This window comes from Acinonyx jubatus, chromosome E4, assembly GCF_027475565.1.
Source record: "Acinonyx jubatus isolate Ajub_Pintada_27869175 chromosome E4, VMU_Ajub_asm_v1.0, whole genome shotgun sequence".
NCBI lineage: Eukaryota > Metazoa > Chordata > Mammalia > Carnivora > Felidae > Acinonyx > Acinonyx jubatus.
The window spans coordinates 20,214,340-20,237,824 of NC_069395.1; the positions used below are offsets into that span (position 1 = coordinate 20,214,340).

General features: G+C 34.5%; 1 long non-coding RNA gene across 2 annotated transcripts; it reads right to left on the reverse strand.

The window, feature by feature from the left end:
* Positions 1-4,385: 4,385 nt before the first annotated feature.
* Positions 4,386-14,912, reverse strand: LOC128313031 (uncharacterized). Of its 2 annotated transcripts, none has more exons than XR_008293140.1 (3): positions 14,747-14,912; positions 6,823-6,869; positions 4,386-4,651 (listed from the first exon to the last, which is right to left on the reverse strand). It is a non-coding gene; the product is annotated as an uncharacterized LOC128313031 (long non-coding RNA). The 2 variants fall into 2 exon arrangements; XR_008293141.1 differs by lacking the exon at positions 14,747-14,912 and adding an exon at positions 7,903-7,995.
* Between the last annotated feature and the right edge of the window lie 8,573 nt (positions 14,913-23,485).

Below are 23,485 nucleotides of genomic sequence, written 5' to 3' on the forward strand. Positions count from 1 at the left end.
GAGGTAATGAAACCATAAAGAAGTAAACAAATACAGATTATGTTTTGTAAATAGGGCCGATAGAACTTAGTGTTGGATGTGTTGTGAAAAATGAAGGTAAGAGAGGAATCAAGAATAACGCCAAGATTTTGCTTTCAGGAAATAGAGAGCCTCCAATGACACTTATTAAGATGAAGAAGATAGGCAGGGACAGATTTAGTGTGAGAAAATGAAAAGCTTAACTATGGGAGTTTTAAAGAAACCCTTTCCATATTCTCAAATCTTGGCTTTTTCTCTCTAGATCTAAAAAGTCTAGTGTCTAATTTAAAACCTGAAACTGGACAAAGTCTTCTTCATTATAGACATTCTCTTCTACCCTTTTCACCTTTCCTATTTGCTTGATATAATGGTAAATAGCTAAATAAATGAATTTTTAAAAACCCTAACTTTAAAACCACCCTCCAAAAACCACTTTAATGAGAATGTATAACTTTAGAGAACAGTTCTCCAGCTACCCTCATTTCTGACATCAGTAGCGAATTCAGGGATTCCAAAGACAACCCTCACTTCTGACACCAAATGCAACTTTGGGCTCCTTAAAACCACCCTGAGGTTTGATAACCCGCTAGAAGGACTCATATAACTCACTGAAAGTTGTTATACCCACAATTATAGTTTATTATAGTGCAAAAATACAGATTAAAATCAAACAAGGGAAGAGACACATGAGACCGTCAAGGGAAGTTCTAAGCATGGAGCTTCCAGTTGTCCTCTCCCAGTGGAGTTATAAAAAGTGCTAACTTTTCCAGCACAATGTGTGATAATCAAATTGTCAACAAGGGAAGTTCACCCAAGCCTTGGTGTCCATAGTCTTGGGGCTTGGTCATATAGACATGGTGGACTATTTATATAGCTGACCTCACTTTCTAGGCTCTCTGGAGTTTGAGCTGATAATAGATGACCCAAAGTCTCCACCATATATCACATTTTTATACAACTTGGCAGAATTTAAGATCTTCAGGTAAACAAAAACACTTTTATCTAATAAAACATCCCAAGGGTTTTGAGATTACCTTTCATGATAAAAGGGCAAAGTTCACATCTCTTCCTGAGCAAAGGTAAATCATTTACCACACTGACAATGGGTTGTTTTGTTCTAGGTAGTTTCTTCTAACCCCTTCATCCTTCCTCTTGGCTTAGCCTTAATGGCTAAATGACCAAATAACTAAAATGCTCGCTACCTGTCTAACTCCTCATTCCTCAAAATAATACTTAGTGAGAAAGGAAAACATATTAGGTGATATCTTAAAATATTTTTAAATGTATATAAACAAGTTCGGTGTCATACTTGGCTAACATATTTTGAATATTTGCTATGTGCTAGGTACTGCAATTTTAATTCTTATGATCTTATGAAAATAATATTTGCATCCTAATGTTATAGGTAAGGAAACAAGGCCTAGAGAAGTTAAGCAATTTGACAAGAGTCATAACCAAGGTGTATTTGTCAGAGCCACGGTATATATGCCAGTGGGACTCCACAGAGCCCTCTCCTGATTACTAAGCTGTATGTATCAATAAATGAGAGGTATTGTATCTATCTTACAGGTATTACTATTATAATCATTTACAGTTCCTTCTCTTAGAATCCTAAATTTATTCTTCTCATTCATTTAGGTAAAATTTATTCTTAGAGATTTTTATTTCATTTAATTCTGGGCACTTGACTTTCTTAGCACTGCCTATCCACATTTTACATATTGTCTCTGACAATGTGCATGGCTATGATAGCTTCCTTTCCACAAAAATACAAGGTTATACACTATTACTCTTCCTTTAAGTACAAAGCCTAAAGTACTCTTAATCTTTATTCTTCTTGCTTAGCATACTCTACATACTGCACATTGTTCTCAGTGTGTAGAGACCCCCTTAATATATCTTTGACTATTTCCTACATCTTCACCAGTTTCTTTTTCTAAGTGAAAAGCACTTTTAGGTGGTTATTCCCATTTTTTCTTGTCATATTTCCCATCCAAAAATGTCTTTCACTGAAAAACTTTCACTAAAATTATAAAAGTAATCACAGGATTCTTTGAAGTAATTATATCGCCTCTTGCCCTCCCCACAGTTTTTTTTTCCCCGTGAGAATCATTTAGTGTCAACCTTCAGAAACAAAATACTATTCAATACTTTTAATAGTCATGTTCTCCATCTCCTTTTTATGGATAAAATTTCCAAGACAAATCTATCCTTTCAGTAGATCGTAATTTCTGAAGACCTTATTTCCAGTGATTTCAAACACTGTCAACTGTTTCTACATTAAATGAAATAAAAAGTGGATAGAACAATTTGGCAGCATAAGTACTAACAACGGATACCCTCTCAAAAGAGCTCCAAAATTATCTGACTAAGCACCTTCCTTACCTCCTGTTCAATTTTATTCTCTTTCTTGTCCTTTCCCTGTTGTATTTTTTTTTTCTTCATCATTCCTACATTACTACATTATATCCAGTGTAAAGTTGTGGAGGTTTTTGCTTTTAATCCTAATATCCCTCTACTTAGAGGTTTCTACATGTGTCTGAGAAGAGAAGTTCATAGTGTTATTACCTACAGCTAGATAAGAACTAGTGTGGTGTGGTTAGAATTCCAAATGTGGGTCTCCCAATTCTGATGGATCTGCTTCTGTTGCTGTCACTTTACATTCATCTCGTCACCTGGCTCTTCTATATCACTTGTAAAACCATCCATTATTATCCTCAACCCTGGATCTAGTTCTTTGAACTTGTGTAAGATCTAGTTTGACTCCTCTTCTTTTTTTTTCCTTTCTCTTCTTTCTTTCTTTCTTTCTTTCTTTCTTTCTTTCTTTCTTTCTTTCAGAATGCTACTTATACACCCAGGTAAAAATTGTTTAAAACCATCCCATTTACCAAGGTTTAAAGGGGGAAAAAAAGAGGTTAAATTACCATCTCAAGGTCACTAAGCCAGATGATGATAGATAGGCCTAGTTAATAGAGTCCCTTATTTATCAAGCTGCATTACTTCTAAGTTGCAATATAATAAATTTTATACTTTTTAAATATCCTATACTAAATAAAAATTAAATCACTAAAGCATGATTTTTATAAGAATTTAACTGAGGAAGATGGTATTCTTTCCAAAAATGCTTTATTCCAACTCAACTACCATGATCTTTCCTTTATGTAGTTTCTAAAAATTATTTTTGCCTTGAAACTTCTTGATTAGACAAACATAGGTTTTCTCTGGTGACAAATAAAATGATGTTATGTTGGTTCTTCATCACAATCACATCATCATAAAGATGTTGGCACAATTAAGGTTTTTAGTAGAAGTAAACTTATAATGAATATTCATGTGATTTTTGATAAATTGCTGAAACATTTCCTATGAGTAGTAGACTTAATTCATAGGTAAATTCATTCAAAACATGTAATTTTAACTTTCAGCACTTCAACTTACATTGCAGTTAAAATGGGATATTTAAGCTAATCTCTCTTAACATTATAAATAGAATCACTTACATCAACAAGCAGTTTCTATGTTAATTCTGGCACCACCAACTTCCCCTTCATTTAAATGTAATAATATTTAAGAGTTATTTCACTGTAGAACTTTTAACCAGATGATAGCAATAATTTCTTGTGAAAACAAATTTAAAATTAAATATCAAAATTCCATTCTATCAAATTTTGAAGGATTCTAACTAATGAGCACATCTTCTGATATCTTTCCCTATATGATATATTTGGGAAGTTATTGAGACTTCCTTTTTGTTTCTCTCATGATGGATGAAGTTACATTGTGGCAACAGGTAATTCCCAAATCACAGTGATTGAAACCTAAAATGAGATCATTTTAACTTGCACTACATGTCTATCAAGGGGCACAATATGGGACTCAGCTTATCACCATCACCTTAGGTTCCTTACCAATAGAGCCACCCCCGTCACAACTGGTCCTAGTATTTGGAAATATTGCCTGACCACTATTTACTTACCACCTCCAACCACCCCTTCCCTCCTAGTGAATTCTTTTCTTTCCCCTTTTTTTGCAGTTTTGTGTTCCTGTTTATTTTTTCTTCGTCATTCCCAATATCTCTCCTTATCTTTAACTTTATAGTTCCATCATCCCCAATTTTGAATTTTCTAGTTTACTTGTGATCTCTCCTTCCAGAAGTTTCCAGTTACTACTGAGGATAGAAGTATACCATATTTATGTCTGAATCTGGGAGGATACAGAGAGTTCTGAATTTGGTTTCACTATCAATTAAATGTTCAGCCTTAGATGACATATGCCACTTCTATTCACAATTTATTGCCCCTAGCTAGTTATATGACTGCATGTAGCAACAATAACCTAGGAAATACAATACTACTGTAAAACTGGAATGAAGAGAGACAGAAATATTTAGTGAACAACATCAATGCCAGACAGTCTACTTTATGCCTATCAACTTGGTTCATTTTTGTTTTCAAGGCAAAAGACATTTCTTTCCTTCCAAAAGGAGATAACCCTAAAATTCCATAAAGTCAAGACCCATCCCTCAAACCCATGATCTCTAAGTGATGAGCAGTAGTCACTACAGCAGGTCCAGTTGTGATCCTCTCTTGATCCACAGATATATCAGAAAACTGTATGCCCACTTCCAAAAAATCTACAGTGATTGAAAACAAAGCAAAACAAAACAGGACTATCAAAGTAAGCACTCCCATTCACAAGTAGTAAAAAAAGGAAAGGATGTTAATGGTCCAGAGCAATTCTGAAATCCCATGGTCAAAAGCTCCAAGAAGACCCTATACTGTTTGTGGCAAGCATATCTCAGTTGAGCCCTGATTCCAATGTCAGGAAATTCTGGTCATTGGCCTCTTAGATCCTTAGCTCTTTCTCCAAAGATATCTTCTCTCTTCTATTATTCTGGCACTTCTGAAGAGGGTATTGAAAACTTTGATGTCATTAGGGACTGATCTGCTTTCTTAGCCTACCTCTCATCCATAGAAAGCTGAGGACTTCAAATAAGCACAGATATTTTTTAGCCTAGGCTCAGTGGTTACTTTGGCAGGATAACTCTCTCAAGAAGTTAGCTTCAAATCTGTTTGATTCCAGCCAGTCCCATGAGCCATGAGCTATATCCAGAGTTAATGTATCTCTCTTGGTTTAACTATAGGAACCTTGAGCCTCTTCAGGCACAGTGGGAGAGTTGTACCCTTAAACTCGTTCCCTGAACTATTTTGTCCAATGAAATGAATATACGTTCTATCACCTTAATCCATCAAGTAGTTTTAACAATGGATGTGACAGCCAAACCATTGATTGCATTCTTGCTGCACAGCTGAGTTTTAATCAACCTTTGTTGTTTGAGGAATTTCTCAATAATATCTTTTATTGCTCGGGATTGAGAAGCAATTGCTTTTTCCAATCCTATAATTCCTTACATTTTTGGATTCTCTCTATGCTCTCTCGTTTCTGCTTACAAACTGGCCAGTTATTTTTTAATGCATTTCTTCATCTCTTCTTTGTATTTCTCAAATGCAGCCAATGATAGCTAGCACACATTACTAATATTCTATTTTCCAAACACATTCCCGAAAGTGACAAGGTCAGAAGATTATCTGCATTGCACATTTTACAGCTTTATCATCATGTATTTCTCCATTGTATATCATGGATGAATATCTTTCTAATCTCTAATAACAGTTTCCTCACTACTAGGCAAATTTCTTATAGCAATGCAAAATATGTTGTTTTGTTATTATAGCACTTGTCTTTCAGTGCCAAATTTGCATCAGTTAAGATAGGCTATCTTAGGCTGTGAAAAAAAGAAAGATAGGAAGGAAGGAAGGAAGGAAGGAAGGAAGGAAGGAAGGAAGGAAGGAAGGAAGGAAGGAAGGAAGGAAGGAAGGAAGAGAGAAAAAACCCCTAAGTATCAGTATTTAAGGAAACAAAGTTTTAGCTTTTGTTCTCCTTATATGTGCACTGTTGTTTAGCAAGAGTACTGTATACATACATAATCTTAGTTCAGGAAACTAATCTATAACAGCAATCTTGTAAATATTGCTGCTTATGTGTTAGGGTTTTTTTTTTTATTGCTTTGTAAAAAATTACCACAAGCTCAATGGCCTAAAATAACACTTAAAACAATGTACATTTATTATCTTATAGTTTTTTGTGGATCAGGGCCTGGGCACAATCTAGCTGGGTATTCTCCCATCATATCAAAAAATGGCAGTCAGCATTCTTTATGGAACCATGGTCCTCATCCAAAATCACATGGTTGTTGGCAGAATTCAGTTCTTTGTGGATGTAGGACAGAGGTCTACTTATGGTTGTTGACTGCTACTCAGGGTTTGCTCTCAGGTTCTAAGAGTCACTCATAGTTCTTTACCACTTACCCCACTCACAGACAACATGTCAGCTCACTCTCTTAAGGTAAGCAGGAGAATTTCTCTTTTAAGGGATTCCCTGATTAAATCAAGCCTGGCCAGAATAACTTTTTTTAATTCAAAGTCAACTGATTAGGGATGTTAATTATATCTGTAAACTCTCTTCAGATTTTCCATATAATGTAACCCAATCACAATAGTGATATCTCAGTGGGTCTTCTCCACTTCAAGGGAGAGGGGATTGTACATGGAATGTATACTAGCAGCAGGAGCTTTAAGGCCATCTTATGCCTACTATGTGTTATAAGAAAGAACAAGAGAAAATTTGAGGGTTCTGTCCTGCCATTCAATGCCCAGACCATAGTTTCCTTCTGCTCACAACCCATTGGCTAGAACTAGCCTCATATCTCTACTGAAACAGAAGAGGCCATAAAATCAATCTTACCATATTTCTGAAAATATTAAGTCTTTGATCAATGATTCCCACATAGCCTGCAGATAGAAAAATGTGTAGAAATCACTATCTACTAAATCTTTTAGATATCTATTAACACAGACTCAAAACCAGTGATATAAGAAAGCAACATTATACACTTGTTTTTTGTTTTTTTGTTTTGTTTTTTAATCATACATATTAGTCTGAGTGTAGAGCCCAGATTTGGAATATGGAAGAGAAGGAAACAGCCTCTCTGAGGTTAAAGAACTTGCCTTTGGTTATACTAGGCGTTAGTAACAGAGTTAACATTTAACCTAGTTTGCCTATGCTCTCTCCACTGTCCAAGCTATTTTCTATGTACGTGGACTGTGTAGGAACACTGTTCTGTGAATTTCCAGAGTGCTAGAAATTTGAAGTAGAGATTTTTCATGCTTGATAAACAATAATCATCTAGTAATTTTTTTCATTGATTTGCTCAAAAACAAGTATTGATCATCCACCACATTTCAGGCATTAGCTTTGAAGTAGAAATAAAACAATATTAAGATACAAACCAGTACTTCAAATTTGTTTCATTAAATTTAAAGATAACTGTGTAGAAGACTCTTCTGAAGTTTCACAGTAAAAAAGTTTCATAGTTTTTAATAGTAAAGATAGAGACAAGGAGCTATCTTACCTCAGCTCTCCCTTTCCTTCTTAGTATGAGAATTCTTTTATTCTACGATGTAGGAACATAACTATATTCTGCCTGTGAGATGTAAGTATAAGCCTTGGAGTCTGGTTTAACAGCCAAATCTAATTCTGACACCCTTCTACCATTCAATGTTCTTGTCATCATTCTTAGAGACGTCAGTACCCATGAAAATGATTTGCACAATATTATGACTTCTCAATTTCTTAGTCTTATCAACCCCAAAGATCTATGTTACTTCCTGATCTCACCCAATCATCCACATCCCCATCTTGATTCATAGTAAGAGTTTATCTCTTAAGCTTCTTTTCATTTATTATTAAAATGTCACATTACTTCCTCCCTGTACCTTACTCTCAGCTGATGACCTGACACACTCATTGAGCCTTTGCACTTACTGTTCTGTCTTCATGAGTGCTTTTCTGTGCATGACTGGTTTGTTCCTGGGACCTTCCCACAGAGTCAGTTAAGAACAGGAGTCTGAACGGGCTGGAGTTACAGTTGAGTGAAGCATGACCAAAAGCCAAAAGTGAGAATTGGCATTATATACAGAAACAAACAAAAAAACAAGAAACCCTGAAGTTAAAAAACAATGCAATAGCTTTCTCACAAAGTAAACAATAGTTGAATAAGCAATGCTGGAACTGAAAAGATAAGACATAATAACACCTTTGTCAGAAAGATATTGAGAAAGAAAGGCCTGGAAAATGTAGTTGACCAAGGTCCTTACTCTCCAGCAACAGAGATGAGTTGTGTGAATTCCTCCTCAACTATATAATGGACTGAAATACAAATGTTAAAATATATATAACTATATTTATTGATTTAGAAAAATGTCCCTGATATATTTTTAATGAAAAAGGTTTTTAAAAAAAGAACGAAATCTTGCCATTTACAACAATGTGGGTGGAGCTGGAGGGTAATTAAGCTAAGCGAATTAAGTCAGTCAGAGGGAAACAGATATATGATTTCACTCACATGTGGAATTTGAGAAACACAACAGATGAACAAAGGGGAAGGGAAGGAAAAATAAGATGAAAACAGAGAGGGAGGCAAACCAGAAGAGACTCTTAAATATAGAGAACAAACTGAGAGTTGCTGGAGGAAAGGTGGGTAGGGAGATGGGCTAAATGGGTGATGGGCATTAAGGAAGGCCCTTGTTAAGATGAACACAGGATGTCATATCTAAGAGATGAATCACTGGGTTCTACTTTTGAAGCCAAGACTACACTGTATGTTAACTAACTTGGATTTATTTTATTTTATTTTATTTTATTTTTACGTTTATTTATTTATTTTTCAGAGAGACAGCATGAGCAGAAGAGGGGCAGAGTGAGAGGGAGAGAAAATCCCAAGCAGTCCCTGCACTGTAAGCTCAGAGCCCAATGTGGGGCTCAAACTCAAGAAACCATGAGATCATGACCTGAGCTGAAACCAGAGTCAAACACTTAACTGACAGAGCCACCCAGGTGTCCCACTAACTTGAATTTTAATAAAAAATAATAATAATAATAAATTTTAAAAAACATTTTTAAAACTACTAAGAAAATAAACAATTATAGAGAAATCAGAGTGGCAGTATGTAGTTCAGAGTGCAGGGGAATAGGCAAGGCCTGTCAAGTACAGTGAAAATAGCACTCTAAACTCTCAGGTTGAAGTCTGGCTTCAGCAGTAACTAATTGAACAACCTAGGAAAGCCACTTAATATCTCAGAGCTTCTGTTTCCTCATCATAAAAATGCCTACTTCTCAAGGTTGGTATGAGAACCAAATGAAATGATATATAGTAAATATTTCACCAACACCCCCCCCACACACACACAAAAGAAATCTGTATAATATACTCTGCTTTTTAAAAAACAATGGAAGGCCATAACCCAATATTAAAACTAATAACTTGGAGTAAAATTATGGGTAATTTATTGATTTTTCATGTTTTTCATATTTTGTTTTATACTGAATATACCAATTATGTAATAAGAAATAATGGAGAATGACTAGTTTGGAATAAATCATCCAAATGGTCCATATGCATCCTGGCATATGAAAAATATACATTGGGACAGCAGATGAGAAGGACAAGACAAGATCAAGAGTCATAATCTTCATTGTATGCATTAGGTATACTCTGATAGAAAATAATATCCATGTGGCCAGCCTGAAATGTAAGAAATAACATGTACGGAACCCTAGAAAGATTCACTAGTAGAATGACAACAACAAAAAAGGCATTTTCCTAAATGCCAATATTTCCTAAATGCCAGTTATTTTTATAAGTTCTAAAGCTCAAAATAAGTTTGATAGATCATAGTGTTTGTTTCAGTTCTTTATATTACCAATTCTTAGAGTTTACTTATTGGGAGGTATGTTTCAATGATACCTTCAAAATCTATAAAAATTATATTAGAATTATGTTTTTATTAATTTATTTTTTATTTATGGGTGGAATTAGTATATCTACCTTTTTTTTTTCAATAGGACTATTTATAGGATGCCTGGAATATAGGCTATTACTAGGAAAAAATGTGGTGACAAGTCAAGGAACTAAAATTTTTAAAAGAGGGTTTGGTTCCTTGGACAATATGACCTTTGCAGCAGCCCAGTGCTCAGTGGGCATCTGCACTTGATTTAATGCTCTGATGTTGCCATCTTGAAATTCTTAATAATTTTTTAGTAAGAAGCACTTAATTTTATTTTTCCTTGAGCTACACAAATTATATAGCTGATTCTGCTTATAGTATGTTATAACTTGTGATCTGCATTGCTCTGAGATGAGATGGGAAAACTCACATCATCAAACATAAAAGATTAATTCATTGGATGTCAAATATACAGATATTAGGAATAGTCAACTGACAATTTGGGCAATGACCAAAGGAAATATTAGTTTGGAAGATATCGGGAAGTTTAGTTTTAAAACTTGATAATTACATAAAGATTATTGTTTAAGATTTGTATAGAGCAGGATATCAAAGCTATGCATGCATTTATGATTAATTTCAAAGGTGTTTTGAAATCGCTTTAACTATTTCCTGATATAAAAAAACTCTTTTGTAAAGGATTTAAGGTAACAGAATCAGAAAATAAAGTAGGATTTCTAGAATTACATAGATTATTTCAGCATGACTTTGTCTATGTCAGGACTTGTTACCATCAGAAGCTGGCGGTTACAGGCAACCCCTGGACCTTGTGAGTGGTAAGAAGCAATTGAACAATTTTATATTTATTTATTGCCTATAGGATTTACCCAAGTATTGTCCCTGTTGTGTCAGCATTTTTTACAAAGTCTTTGGAAAAACAGGACATAGGGGACAATGGCAATCTTTAAGAAGAACATTTTTTTTTAATGTGAAAGGTGAGAAAGAAGAAATTTTGTTTTTCTAATAAAAACAGAGCACAGCTTGGTGAATATGATACCTTCTCACAAACCCATAAAGAACTGAAAGTTTATGCAATTTAAAAATACCTCAGGAAATGTTCATGAATATCTTTTAATTCCAAGTCATTTAACTTGCATTTAAACATGCTAGCCTAGCAAAATCATATTGGTAATTTCATTGGTACAAATGAAATAGATCTGAATGGAGTGGGATTTGGGGAAAAGAAAGAAAATTAAAATTATTGCCTTTAGGAAATAACACTTTTATGACATAAGAAAATTTTAATAACTTTAAGTTTATCTACCAAAAAAATCTTTTTAAAGAGTTTGAATCCAAGCAATTAGTCGAGCTGGAGAGACTATTGTAAAAATTCTCACTCCTTTAGTTACAAGCTGACTTAGGGTATGTGATATAACATTTCTCAAGAGCACACTGTTCATCTGGTTATAATGCTTTTTTTTTTCAATGCTATTTGGAGACTGAATGTAAAAATATATGCAAAATGGTTGGCCTGTTGATGTACAAAAGATGCAACTTCTTGATCTCCATTTTTATTTAATAAAATTATATATCCATATGCCACATGTATACATATTTGGCAATCAGTTTGTTGTCTATCCACTCTGTGGGCATAAAAGAGAACCCAGGGTCCATCTTTCTCCCTTCTCAACTCTCCTCTTAATTCCTCCAGTCTTCCCCAAGATCTGACTTGTTCTTTTCTCAGCCTCTGGCCTATGTCAGTCCCATCAGGTACTGGAAGGGTTTAATGGGCTTTAGCAATCCCAGGTGGGAGGGGAAGGAAAAAAGATATATATATTTTTTCCCAATCCAACTTTAAAATGAAACAACTAGCAGGCAAATATATCTTACCATACCTAAGTTTGTTTGGCCACTTAGCATTAACTTTCATATGTTAATATGCTAAAAAGAGTTCCGGTTTTTCTTTTCCAACCATCCTAGAGGCTCCCTTCTGCTCTCCTAGATTGATCAGGTGGTGGGTAGGAGGTAGTGTGGTGGTACCCTGCACTGAGAAAGGGATAATCCTGGGAGTCAGAAATTCTGGAAAATAACTATTTAGAGAAAGGTGCATAGTTAGAGTGTATTTTATATAATCAATTAGTTGGTAAGTGAGATACATCTTTGAACATTTAATGGATAAATGGACTATTCTGAGGGGTTTGGATAGTTTTACTGCAGGAAGATGAACAAAGCAAAGTATGCTCTATAAATATTGATCTCAGTGGAATCAGACACAGACTCTCACTATTTAAATCTTCATAGGGTCCAAACTTCCTGCAAAAATTACAAATTATTTACATTAGAATATTGGACTAAAAGCAGTACGGCTTCTTACAAAAAATGATTAAGAAAGCCTGAATGATTAAAAAAAAATAGCAGTGGAAAAGAATAATGATTGTGTGGTAGTTTTCCTCTTTGAATCTAAGGGTGTAAGCACTAAGGAATATAGTAGAAATAAGAAATTTTAATTTGTCCAAAAATGACAGAGAAAAGACAAGCAGTTATATTATTTTAAAAAATTACTTGAACAATTTAAGGTAGGAACACTTCAGTGTGCTTTTGTTTGTCGTTGGGACAGCACAGTTCAGATCATAAATTACAGGCCTGGGAAATGCTATAGTTTAGTGAGATTAATTTTTTAATGTCACACAATGCTTTGACATTGCAATCTGTACTTGTGTTTGTGTGTCAAAGGCCTTTACATTACTTTATACGTACTTTATATAGAGAAACTATGTTTGAACTTTGTCTAGGTGGTTAATTGCCCTGATATTCCTAAAGGAAGAATCTTTATAAAGGAAGCTCCCTTTCCTTCTCATGAACGCTGTATCAGGGACTGTGCTAAGCTACCTAAGTCCATACATTTGGGAATCTCTGTATTCTATCTAAGCCACATGTACTGCCTCTAAGTTGGCAGATTCAGACAACTTCTTCCTCCACATCATGGGAAATTAGGAAATAGATGTCTTTCATGGTTAAAGGCTAGTATTTATATGGTTCTCAACAATTAATCAATGAAAATAATATCAACTTAGAAGTTTAAAAAGCTATGAGAGATATCCAAAAAGTGAAATATCTTCCAAAGTAATAATAGTGTGTACCTCTCCATAGGTACACATAACATACACATTAACACATATTCCAAGGCACATACATACACACACCACACTCACACATATAAGTGAAATAACATTTTTAAGGAAATCAACAACAGCTATTTTACATATTAAATATAATATAATCAAATACACGAGTAGTCTTATAAGACTAAATATGTCTTAGGAAACATGTTCAGCTTTATTCTAACTGATTTATGTATGAATTCCTCACATAAGTTATATCTATCCTAAGAAATTAGTCAGTGTGGTTAATATGCACCTTAAAAATGCTGATGGGAAATACAGAGAAAGTAGTATCTTCTTCTGTCAAAGGACGTGCATTTAAGATTAGAAAGCAATAAATAGAAGTTTTATAAAATAGAAAACAGTGTTATTAAAGGGATTGTCAACTGAAGTTCAAAATACTAAATTAAATAACTTGGTAACACTCTTTAAAAAATATCCCTCTGTTTTAAAAAATATTTTTAAAGCAATTACTCATTCATTAATTTTATAAAATTGTTGGTGTAAATCAGTATTAAATCATGTAACTGATGCTATACTGTCCGGAGTAAGTAATTTAGTTGTTTTTTTTTTTCTTGCACTCGTTTCTATGCAGTGTCTCCACTGTCTGGGGACAAATAGAAATATGTACACCTAGAATATTATTATGAAACTATCTTATCCTAGACAAATACTGTATGGTATCAGCTATATGTGGAATCTAAAAAGTCCAACTCATAGAAACAGAGTAGAATAGAGGTTACCAAGGGCGAGGTATTGGAAGAAATGGGGAAATGTTGGTCAAAGGGTTCAAACTTTCAGTTATATGATAAGTAAGTTGTGGGGATCTAATATATAGCATGGAGATTATAGTTAATAATACTGTACTTGTACTTGAAAGTTGCTAGGAAAGAAGGTTTTAAATGTTCTTATCACAAAAATGAAATGGAAGTTTTGTGAGGTGATAAAGGTGTTACTTAATGCTATGGTCATAATCATTTTACAATATATAAGTGTATCAAATCAACTTGTACACCTTACACTTATATAATGCAATATGTTAATTATGTCCCAATAAGACTGGAAAAATAAAATAGCATATGATTATAATAAAAATTGAAAAGATAGATTGCTTGCATTCATCAGTTATTATGCATAACATGTGGCCCTAAAAGCACTCATTCATTAATGTAGGTGGTGCATCTTTGCATTTTATTCAGCATGTGACATCATGATAGAGTGATACAATTTCATAAAATGTAAAAATATGTAAATTTTACTCCATGCTATAAAAAATACTGTGATTTACTTAGTCTTTCAGAAATTCAAAATATGTTCAAATGTAAGTTTGGTTTGAACTAAATTATAATACAGAATCTAATTCTTTTTTCCTTTGCCAAATCTCAGATCTCCATGTGTGCACCAAGACCCATTTTTAAATCACGTTCAATAAAATAGCTAAATTTATGTTATTTTTCAGTTAAGGATGATGTTTGCAATCTAAGACAATTATCCAAGATGCAAATTGAAAATTTTACATGCTATTATATTAAAACCATTCTGAAGGACTTTCTTTATAATAATACAAAATAAATTGCAAGCATTAACATGGTCTGTGAGATGTTCAATGATATCTCCTCTCCCTACTTCTCCATCCTTATCTCAAGTCTCCAGTTAGCACCTGCTTCATTCTTCATATCAGGGGCTACAGAAACAAAAGTCTTCAGAAGTTTGACAACTTACCTAAATGTGTGTCCACAGTTGGTCCCTCTTCCTTAGGTCCACCCATGAATTCACCTGCGGCTATAGAAAATGGTTCTTGGCATATCAGTAGCATTTCACTCTAAACACTGCATCTCTCTCCTTTGCTGCATGAGGGCTCATTCTAACCCCACAGAAGCTTGCTGACTAGGGGCAGTTACAACTGAAATTCTTGAGAATGACTGCTTCAAGGGTGAACCTTCACCCAATGGTGAAGTGTGGGCAGGTGGAGGTTGGTGAATAAATGCCCGTCTCTCCATCTTCTCGTGGAACAATTCAGAAGGATGTTCTACATGGTTTCTCAGAGGGTCCCCATTTTGAGCTCCAACTGCCTAAAATGGAAACCCACTTATTAACACACACCTATTTGTGTTTCTTTCTGTTTCTTTTTCAGCTCTTTTTCATTTGTGCTTCTTAGGATCATCTCTCAAGCAAGTACCTATTCCCAAGTTCTTGTTCCCAGGTTTGCTTAATTTAACTTAAAAGGAATGGGAAGCATTGTGTTCATCTGAAGAATCAATGACCAACACCAAAACATTTGATTTCTTTTAAGCAAACGAACATGGGGAGGAGGGGGTCTTCAGAGGTATAAGTCCTTATGATTAAGCTTTCTGATACTGAATTGCTAGAAGTTCCCTGCATATATTGTTTTACTTCATGTGTCTATGTCTTTTGTGCTATTTTCTGAATGAAATGCCCTTCCTCAGCTTTTCACTCAGGTAATTTCTTACCTTTAAGAAGCAGTTCAGGTATTCTGAGAAACCCAGAGCCAAATTTCTTCCACAGAAACAGGCATGGATTTCATACTCTACACATTATATTGAGATGATCAGGCTAAGTTCTTTGAAAATAGAGGCCACAACTAATTCACCTTTGAGACTCCAGGATAGCACAGTGCCTGGTATGAACTCGGTACCTATAATACTAAATGAGTTAATACCTTCCCCCCCCCCCCCAAAAAAAAAAGCACATAGATGTCAGGCAATGCTTTAAGTGCTTTCCTATATTAACTCATTTAATCCTCATGACAACCTCTTGAAGTCTGTACCATTATTATCACCACATAAAAATGAAAAAGCTGAGGCAGAGTGAGGCCAAGTGAACTGTAGGTCACACAGCTCGCAATTTATGAGCCCAGGACAGACTAAGGCTAGAAGCTATGTTGTTCACAGCTCCCTGTCATTGCTTCTCATGAATTAAATATCAAACCATAACACCTAACCAATATAAAACACCATTTCCCAAGGCGCCTGGGTGGCTCAGTCGGTTAAGCATCTGACTTCAGCTCAGGTCATGATCTCATGGTCTGTGAGTTCAAGCCCCACGTTGGGCTCTGTGCTGACAGCTCAGGGCCAGGAGCCTGTTTTGGATTCTATGTCTCCCTCTCTCTGTGGCCCTCCCGCATTCATGCTCTGTCTCTCCCTGTCTCAAAAGATAAATAAACATTAAAAAATTTTTTTAATTAAAAAAAACACAATTTCCTATCATTTTTAGAGACCTCTATATCTAATCTGAGATAGTCCTTATTCTGTGTCTCTACCTAGTTTTCAAAAGAAGAAGCAAGAATCCTCTCTCAAATTACACAATACTATTTACAAAAGCACTAGTAAAAAAACATTTGAAATGCAACATTCCTAAACATCATACGATTTGTAAGTAATCATTGTAGATTTCCTTGTGTACCAGAAATTTATTTAAAAAATTTTAACATTCTATGAAAAATAAGATGCTCTGGGTGTTACTGGTTTTTAGAGGTCACTACTCTTCTGAGAAAAGATTCAATGATTATTTCTGAAAAGCGAATGACAAATGATCAATTCTCAATGCATTGTTTTGCTATGTAAATAAAACCAAAATCTTAGGCTCCTGCTACAGATGCTGTTAATGGCAATAGACTTGGTAAATTTCAGAGAACAAGCCTCAAGTGATACTGCAAGTCCTGTTTCACACTGTGTGCATCCTGTTTCCTGTCGACAATGGCTGTAATGGGCACATAAACTAAAATTTACACACTATTTAGTCTGCAAATGTTCTGTGTCCTTAGCCTTTAGCAATGGAAATATGCCAGTATCTTTTTCTTACATAATACCCTATCTTTATCAGATTTGAGGCAATTTTATCTATCATGGAATTATAAACTGTTAATGTCATTTGTACATTAGGAGGCTCCTAATAAACTTAAATCCAGATAAAGAGTTAAACTTAAATTATACCACAGTTATCTGATCAGAAAAGCCTACAGTACATATCTAAAATATATTGCATTAAAAACAACTTTAAATGCATAACCTACATAAACTTGAGAAATTATTTACAAATTTAGGAGTCCTTGGCCAAATCTCCACTGAGAGATGAAACTTCTAAAAGCATTATCTAAATGAGTAGGGCAAAGTGAAGAGATTTATTTTGTTAGCCAAATCATATAATTTAACATTGACCTTTACTTTTTTCCTTTCCTAAATTTTCTATAATCTCATTTAAGCCATTATTTTAGGTATATGATTTATTCACCACATTCTTCCTTTCTAAGTAAATCTTAATAAGCAAACAAGATTTTTTAAATGTGATGAGTATTTAAAATTTCAAACTCTTTTGTTTTTTCTAATAAACATTCTAGTAATAATTTACCAGAAACTACAGAGCAGAATAAAAAGGAAAATTAAATGAAAGGCTATGACCATATGTAGAGTAGGATATTGACTTATTGACAGCTGAGTTTATATATCTCACCAAATACATTATTTTTATTTTTTCTAAGAGTTATTTTCCAATTATGTTTGTCATAAAGCATGGTAATCTCTCCAGCATAGAGAACTACTCAGTGAAACAATGTACTTTAGGTTTTAGGTAGAAATTTTAGAATTGTTATGAATGCCTTTCTTCATTTGTATGGAATTGGGGTTTATCAAAAGTGGACGTACTATTTCTTGAAGGCTTAAATCAGGGATGAAATTTGAAGACAGATTTGGCTTAACAATTTTAAAAATTTGATCTGAGAAGTTATGAGGTAATTATCAAGTAGCATTAATGAGTATATCTTAATTCTGTAAAATAAATGAATTTTAAATTATTTCTTTAATGTTATACTAGACAATTACTAGATGGGAATAAAAAATCAATTTATTTGCATATTTATGTTTCAGAATTATCAACACATTTTCCTCGTAAATTTCCAGATTCTTGCTTATTTTGAAGTGTCAAAAATGAGGCAATAGTATTTTGCAATGCTGTGAACAAAAATTGTGTTGTTGATGGAGATTAGGAAGATAGACTTGAAAGGCTTTTGACTTGTAGGAAGTGGTTTGCAATTTGCATTTACCATGCATTTCTGGAGTTCAGGGTTAACTACAAAGGACCTGTGAACTTGAATATCTATGTGTACAAAACTGCATAAAATGAATACGTAGATAACATCACACACTTCTTGTTCCATTGCCTAAAACATATGCATGGTAAGGAATGTAGATACTTACTTAAAGCCATTAATTAAATCACAGTATTTTTTGTTATGATATATTTCTCGATCAACATATGCTGTAAGTATCACAACTAACTTGGTATAAAATTGCATTGGCATTATAAAAAAATCTTCATATTCAAAACACTTCAGAAACTTTCCACCAAGGGGAAGACTTGCCACCAAGGAGAAAATTATTTATATGTTCAATTTCAGAGTATTTACTGTTCATATTGACTGATGTAGAGAATAACTTCAGTATGTCATTGTAGTAAAAGAACCACTTTCTACTAGGAGTGAGGAGGTCAAGGACATGAATGGATTGTAGAGAAAAAAAATTCCTCTTCATTCCACATTTACATTTTTACTAGAGATCTGAACTGTAATATTTAGGCATCAGTCAAAGAGACCATAGAAGAAAAAACAATTTAAACAATGAAATGTATGCAGACTCAAAATCATTCTTACTTTCAAAAGTATACACTGTCATTAAACCAAACTCTCAACTATGAGGATAATTGAAATTTACCCTAATCCTGTTTTATGGGCTTTTCTTGTTATGAATGTATGTGGTAGAGAGACTAATGGTCTTCCAAAAATGTCCGGGCCCTATTCCCTAGAGCTTTTTGATATGTTTCATGGCCAAGGGGAATTAAAATAATAGACAGAATTAAGATTGCTAGTCAGTTGATCTAAAAATAAAGAGATTAGCATGCATTATCCTAATGGTACCAGTGTAATCACAAGGGTACTTAAATGCGGAAGAGGGAGGCAGAAAAGTCAGTGTTAAAGTGATGCCAAGGGAAAAAAAAAAAGACGTGGGGCTCCTGGGTGGCTTAGTCAGTTAAGCATCTGACTCCTGCTTTCAGCTCAGGTCATGATCTCACCATTCGTGAAATGGAGCCCCGTGTCAGGCTCTGTGTTGACAGTGTGGGGCCTGCTTGGGATTCTCTTTCTCCCTGTCTCTGTTCCTCTCTCTCTCAAAATAAATAAACATTAAAAAAAAAAAAGCGTCAACTGGACATTGCAGTTTTTGGAGCAGGACCATGAGCACCTCTAGAAGCTGGAAAAGGCAAGAAGATGGATTTACTCCAGAGCCTCCAGAAAGGAATACAGCCCTGCCGACACTTTGATTTTAACCCAGTCAGACACATTTTGGACTTTCAACCTCCAAAACTGTAAGAGAAAAAAATGTGTGTTGTTTTAAGCCACCTGGTTTGTAGTAATTTCATACAGCAGCAATAGGAAACTGATAGAGTATGCTAAGGTCTATGCATTTGATAAATGTATAAATTTTCATGACATTTGACATAATGACATTTTTGATATAATGAGAAAAGATGCCCTGCTTGTCCTTAGAAAAGAACATTTGAGCAAGTAGGATGAGGCAGAAATCTGGATAGGTGTATCAAGTTTATGGGGGTGAACAAAGCACTGGACCAAAACTGTTCAATCAGGGCCATTCCAGGACAACTTGGTCTTTGACTTGATCATCACAGCACTGATTCTGCACAGAGACAGGCAGAACAACTTAATGAAACTACATGATTCATAGGCAAGTGTGAATACTCCACAGGAGATGATGGGACTTTCTGTGGGAGAAGAAATCCCTGGGTAGGGGGAGGTAAAGTTAGAAAGGAAATTATGAAGTTATTCTGGAAAAGGCAGAAGCAGCTCTAAGTATAATTTTATTATTGAAAAGACTTACATACTCAAGGGTAGGAAGGGCTAGGCATTTGATTTACATTTGAACGTGTCTCAATGGATTAATTAAAGAGGAAAAAAATGCAAATAATAAACGAGGAATGTAATTTATGTGTTCAAAACCAGAGCACTTCTTCCCTGGGTCTTCTGTCAAGAGCACTTCCTTTACAGTGCCAAGGCAACCAGGTACTTGAAAGCTCGTGTTTGCTTCATGGACAGAGAATAAGAGCAAAAGAAATAGATGTCCTGAAAGAATATTTTATCTGGTCATGAAAAAACACAATGAACTATCCTTGCTCAAAAACCTTGCTCAAAAACTTTCCAGTGAGTCAAACACTAATGTCACTTGAAATACTACAATATTTCTCTCAGTGTCTTGGACTTAGACTAACCTGGGAAGAAAATGTCAAATTTTAGTATTTAAATTGTTAGAATAAGCAGTTAGTTAGGTCTAACAAGATGCCTGGAGGCCAGCAAGGAGGAAGTCATGCTACTTATGAGAAAGTTAGAGGACCGTCCTGGTAGCATTCCAAAAGAAAGCCGCAAGAAACCAGATCAAACCAGACAGGCCCAAAGTAGCTGGCAAAGTAGGCTGGAATCCCCTGAATAAACAAGGAAGAAAAGGCACATAACCCACATTCTTGGAAGAGACCACCCTGCTTCAAAGAAATCCCCACCTGAAGTAATGAATATTCCACCCATCTGTTAACAACTGTCTATAAAAATAGAAACCTAAACCCAGAAACCTAAACCCAGCTCTCCCTTGAGCTTGTCTGCTCTATGCTTTCACTTTAATAAGTTTTCCTGCTTGTACTGCTTATCCACTGTGTTGTCTGTCCTTTTAATTCTTTCTTGTGACAAAACCAAGACATTTTGGCAAATCTTTTGGATGGGCTGGGTTGAGGCCTCAGGGTCTAGGTCTCCCAAGTCCACCTAGCAACAGAATCACCTTTATGAACTTATATGAGCCATATTTAAACACAAAGTTATGAAAAATGGCTTAAAACAAAAATATAATTTGTTATATTTTATATTTAGTTTTATTTTTGTCCTAAGGGTAAAACCTGGTCAGCTGGAATTTGAGAGTCTCCTGTCTTCATTAGGAATTCAATTATATAAGCAATATTTTAAGTTGGATTTCTAAAGATTGTCTGTCTCTCTCTTTTTTAACTCTTTCTCATTCTTTCTCCCTGGATACATAGGTACTTTGATTATTATCGGTATCCTTCTCAATTTTGACATCAGCTCCATATCCTAGATATTTTATTTTGGCCATCTATATTCTAATATGAAAAAGTAAAGCAAACAAACAGCAAAACTTTTTTGACTAATGCTTAGGGAATATGCATATGAAAGTTACCAGGTTCCAAAAGCAGAGTAAAACTAAGACCAAAGAAAGTTTTCATTAAAACTGTTTCTCAGAGGTCATTTCTTTCACACACTTCCTAAGAATGACAACATACTGATCACAGAAGGAAACTTAGAATCATAGGTAATCAGTGATAAATGTCAGCACGTCCAATCAAGACCACAAAGGAAATGTAGAAACATCACCCAAACGGTGGCCATTTTTACCCTTAAAAGAGTGGTGTGAGTAAATATGTGCATGTGGAGCTGGGAAGGAATTTCATTATAAAAACACTCCAGGACTCTGTGTGAAATGTTCATGAAATTAAAAATAACAGAATTATGTGTAAATTTCCAACAGAGATGCCTACAACTACAATATATACTTAGTCATTACTGGCCTCCTCTGACTGAGACACTCATTTATACTAAATGTGAAAAAATCACCACAATCAAGCTAAAACACTTATCCATCCCTCCATATAGTTACCATTGTGTGTGTGTTTGTGTCCATAAGATTTAAGATCTATCCTCTTAACATATGTAAAGCAGACAATGCAGTATAATTAACTATCATCACTATGCGGTTCCTTAGATCTCCAGAACTCATTCATCTTGTATAACTGAAAATGTGTACCTTTGGGAGGTACAATATAATTAACTAAATTATTGACTTCACTATATTTCCCCAATAATTCCCTAAATACCCCTAAATGCTTGCTTAATTTTCCCTTGTCCAATGACTAAGACTGAGCATAGTTTCATATATTTAAATCCCACTTACATTTATTTTTCAGTGAACTCTTTTTATAATCTTTTCCATTTTTCCATTGAGTTTAATCTTTTTTTATTTTTAGTAGCTCTTTATTTTTTTTTCAACGTTTTTATTTTTGGGACAGAGAGAGACAGAGCATGAACGGGGGAGGGGCAGAGAGAGAGGGAGACACAGAATCCGAAACAGGCTCCAGGCTCTGAGCCATCAGCCCAGAGCCCGACGCGGGGCTCGAACTCACGGACCGCGAGATCGTGACCTGGCTGAAGTCGGACGCTTAACCGACTGCGCCACCCAGGCGCCCCAGTAGCTCTTTAAATATTAGGGATATTAACCCTTTCTATGTGTTCTATATTTTATTTGTCCCACAGTTTGTTTTTTGGCTTTTGTTTATGGTTATTCAGTTTATGTTTGAATAAAATTCTGTTTTTATTTTAATATACTCAAATTTAGTAAACATTTTAAAAACTAAAACACTTTCGATTTTGAGTTATTTTTAGGAAGAATTCTATCCTCTCCCAGATTTTAATGAAATCTACCCATGTCTTCTTTTAACTTGTAAAGGGTTGTATAGTTTCATTTTTAATATTTAAGTCCTTGGGGCATTTGGATTTTATCATCTTATAAATAACAAGGTAAGGATCTACATTTATCTTTTTATAATGGTTATACATTTGTCTCACCATAATTGTTTTTAAAACGCCAATCTTTTCCCACTGATGTAAAAGGTACTACTATTAAATATTGATTTTCTCTAATATTTAAGTCTACCTCTAAACTTCAGATTTTTTTTCTATCGGTCTATCAAAAATTACAACACATTTTTTTAAACTGTGGAAACTTTATGATTTGTGAAGTATAGGCTTCTTCTCTTTGTTATATGACTTTCTTGACCATTAATATGTATTCTTTTTTTTCTGTGTCATTGTTTAAATAGCACTGGGTTGGGAGGCAGGGGCACTGTTTGGATATAACTGAGATTTTATTAACATCGTGTCCATTTTTTTTAATTAAAAGTAAAGTCTTTATTTGTATTTCAGGAGTGTTTTAATGTTTTTCCCCAGATATATTTTACATATTTTTATTATTATTTTATGTTATATTTCAAAAGGGAACAAAAAGAATATAAAATGTTTTTCTTGAAAATCATCAGTAGGTGGGAATTTTAGAAATTTTATCACAATGGTAATGCATATATAAATACTATACCTAAAAATGGAATTGAATTATTTAAAAAATAAGGACAGGGTGCCTGGGTGACTCAGTCAGTTGTGCATCCAGCTCTTGATTTCAGCTCAGTTCATGATCCCAGGGTCATAGGATCAAGCCCCACATCAGGCTCTATGCTTAACATAGAATCTACATAGATTCTCTCTCTCCCTCTTCCCCACTCCCCAGCTTATGCTCTCTCTACAATAAGAAAGAAAGAAAGAAAGAAAGA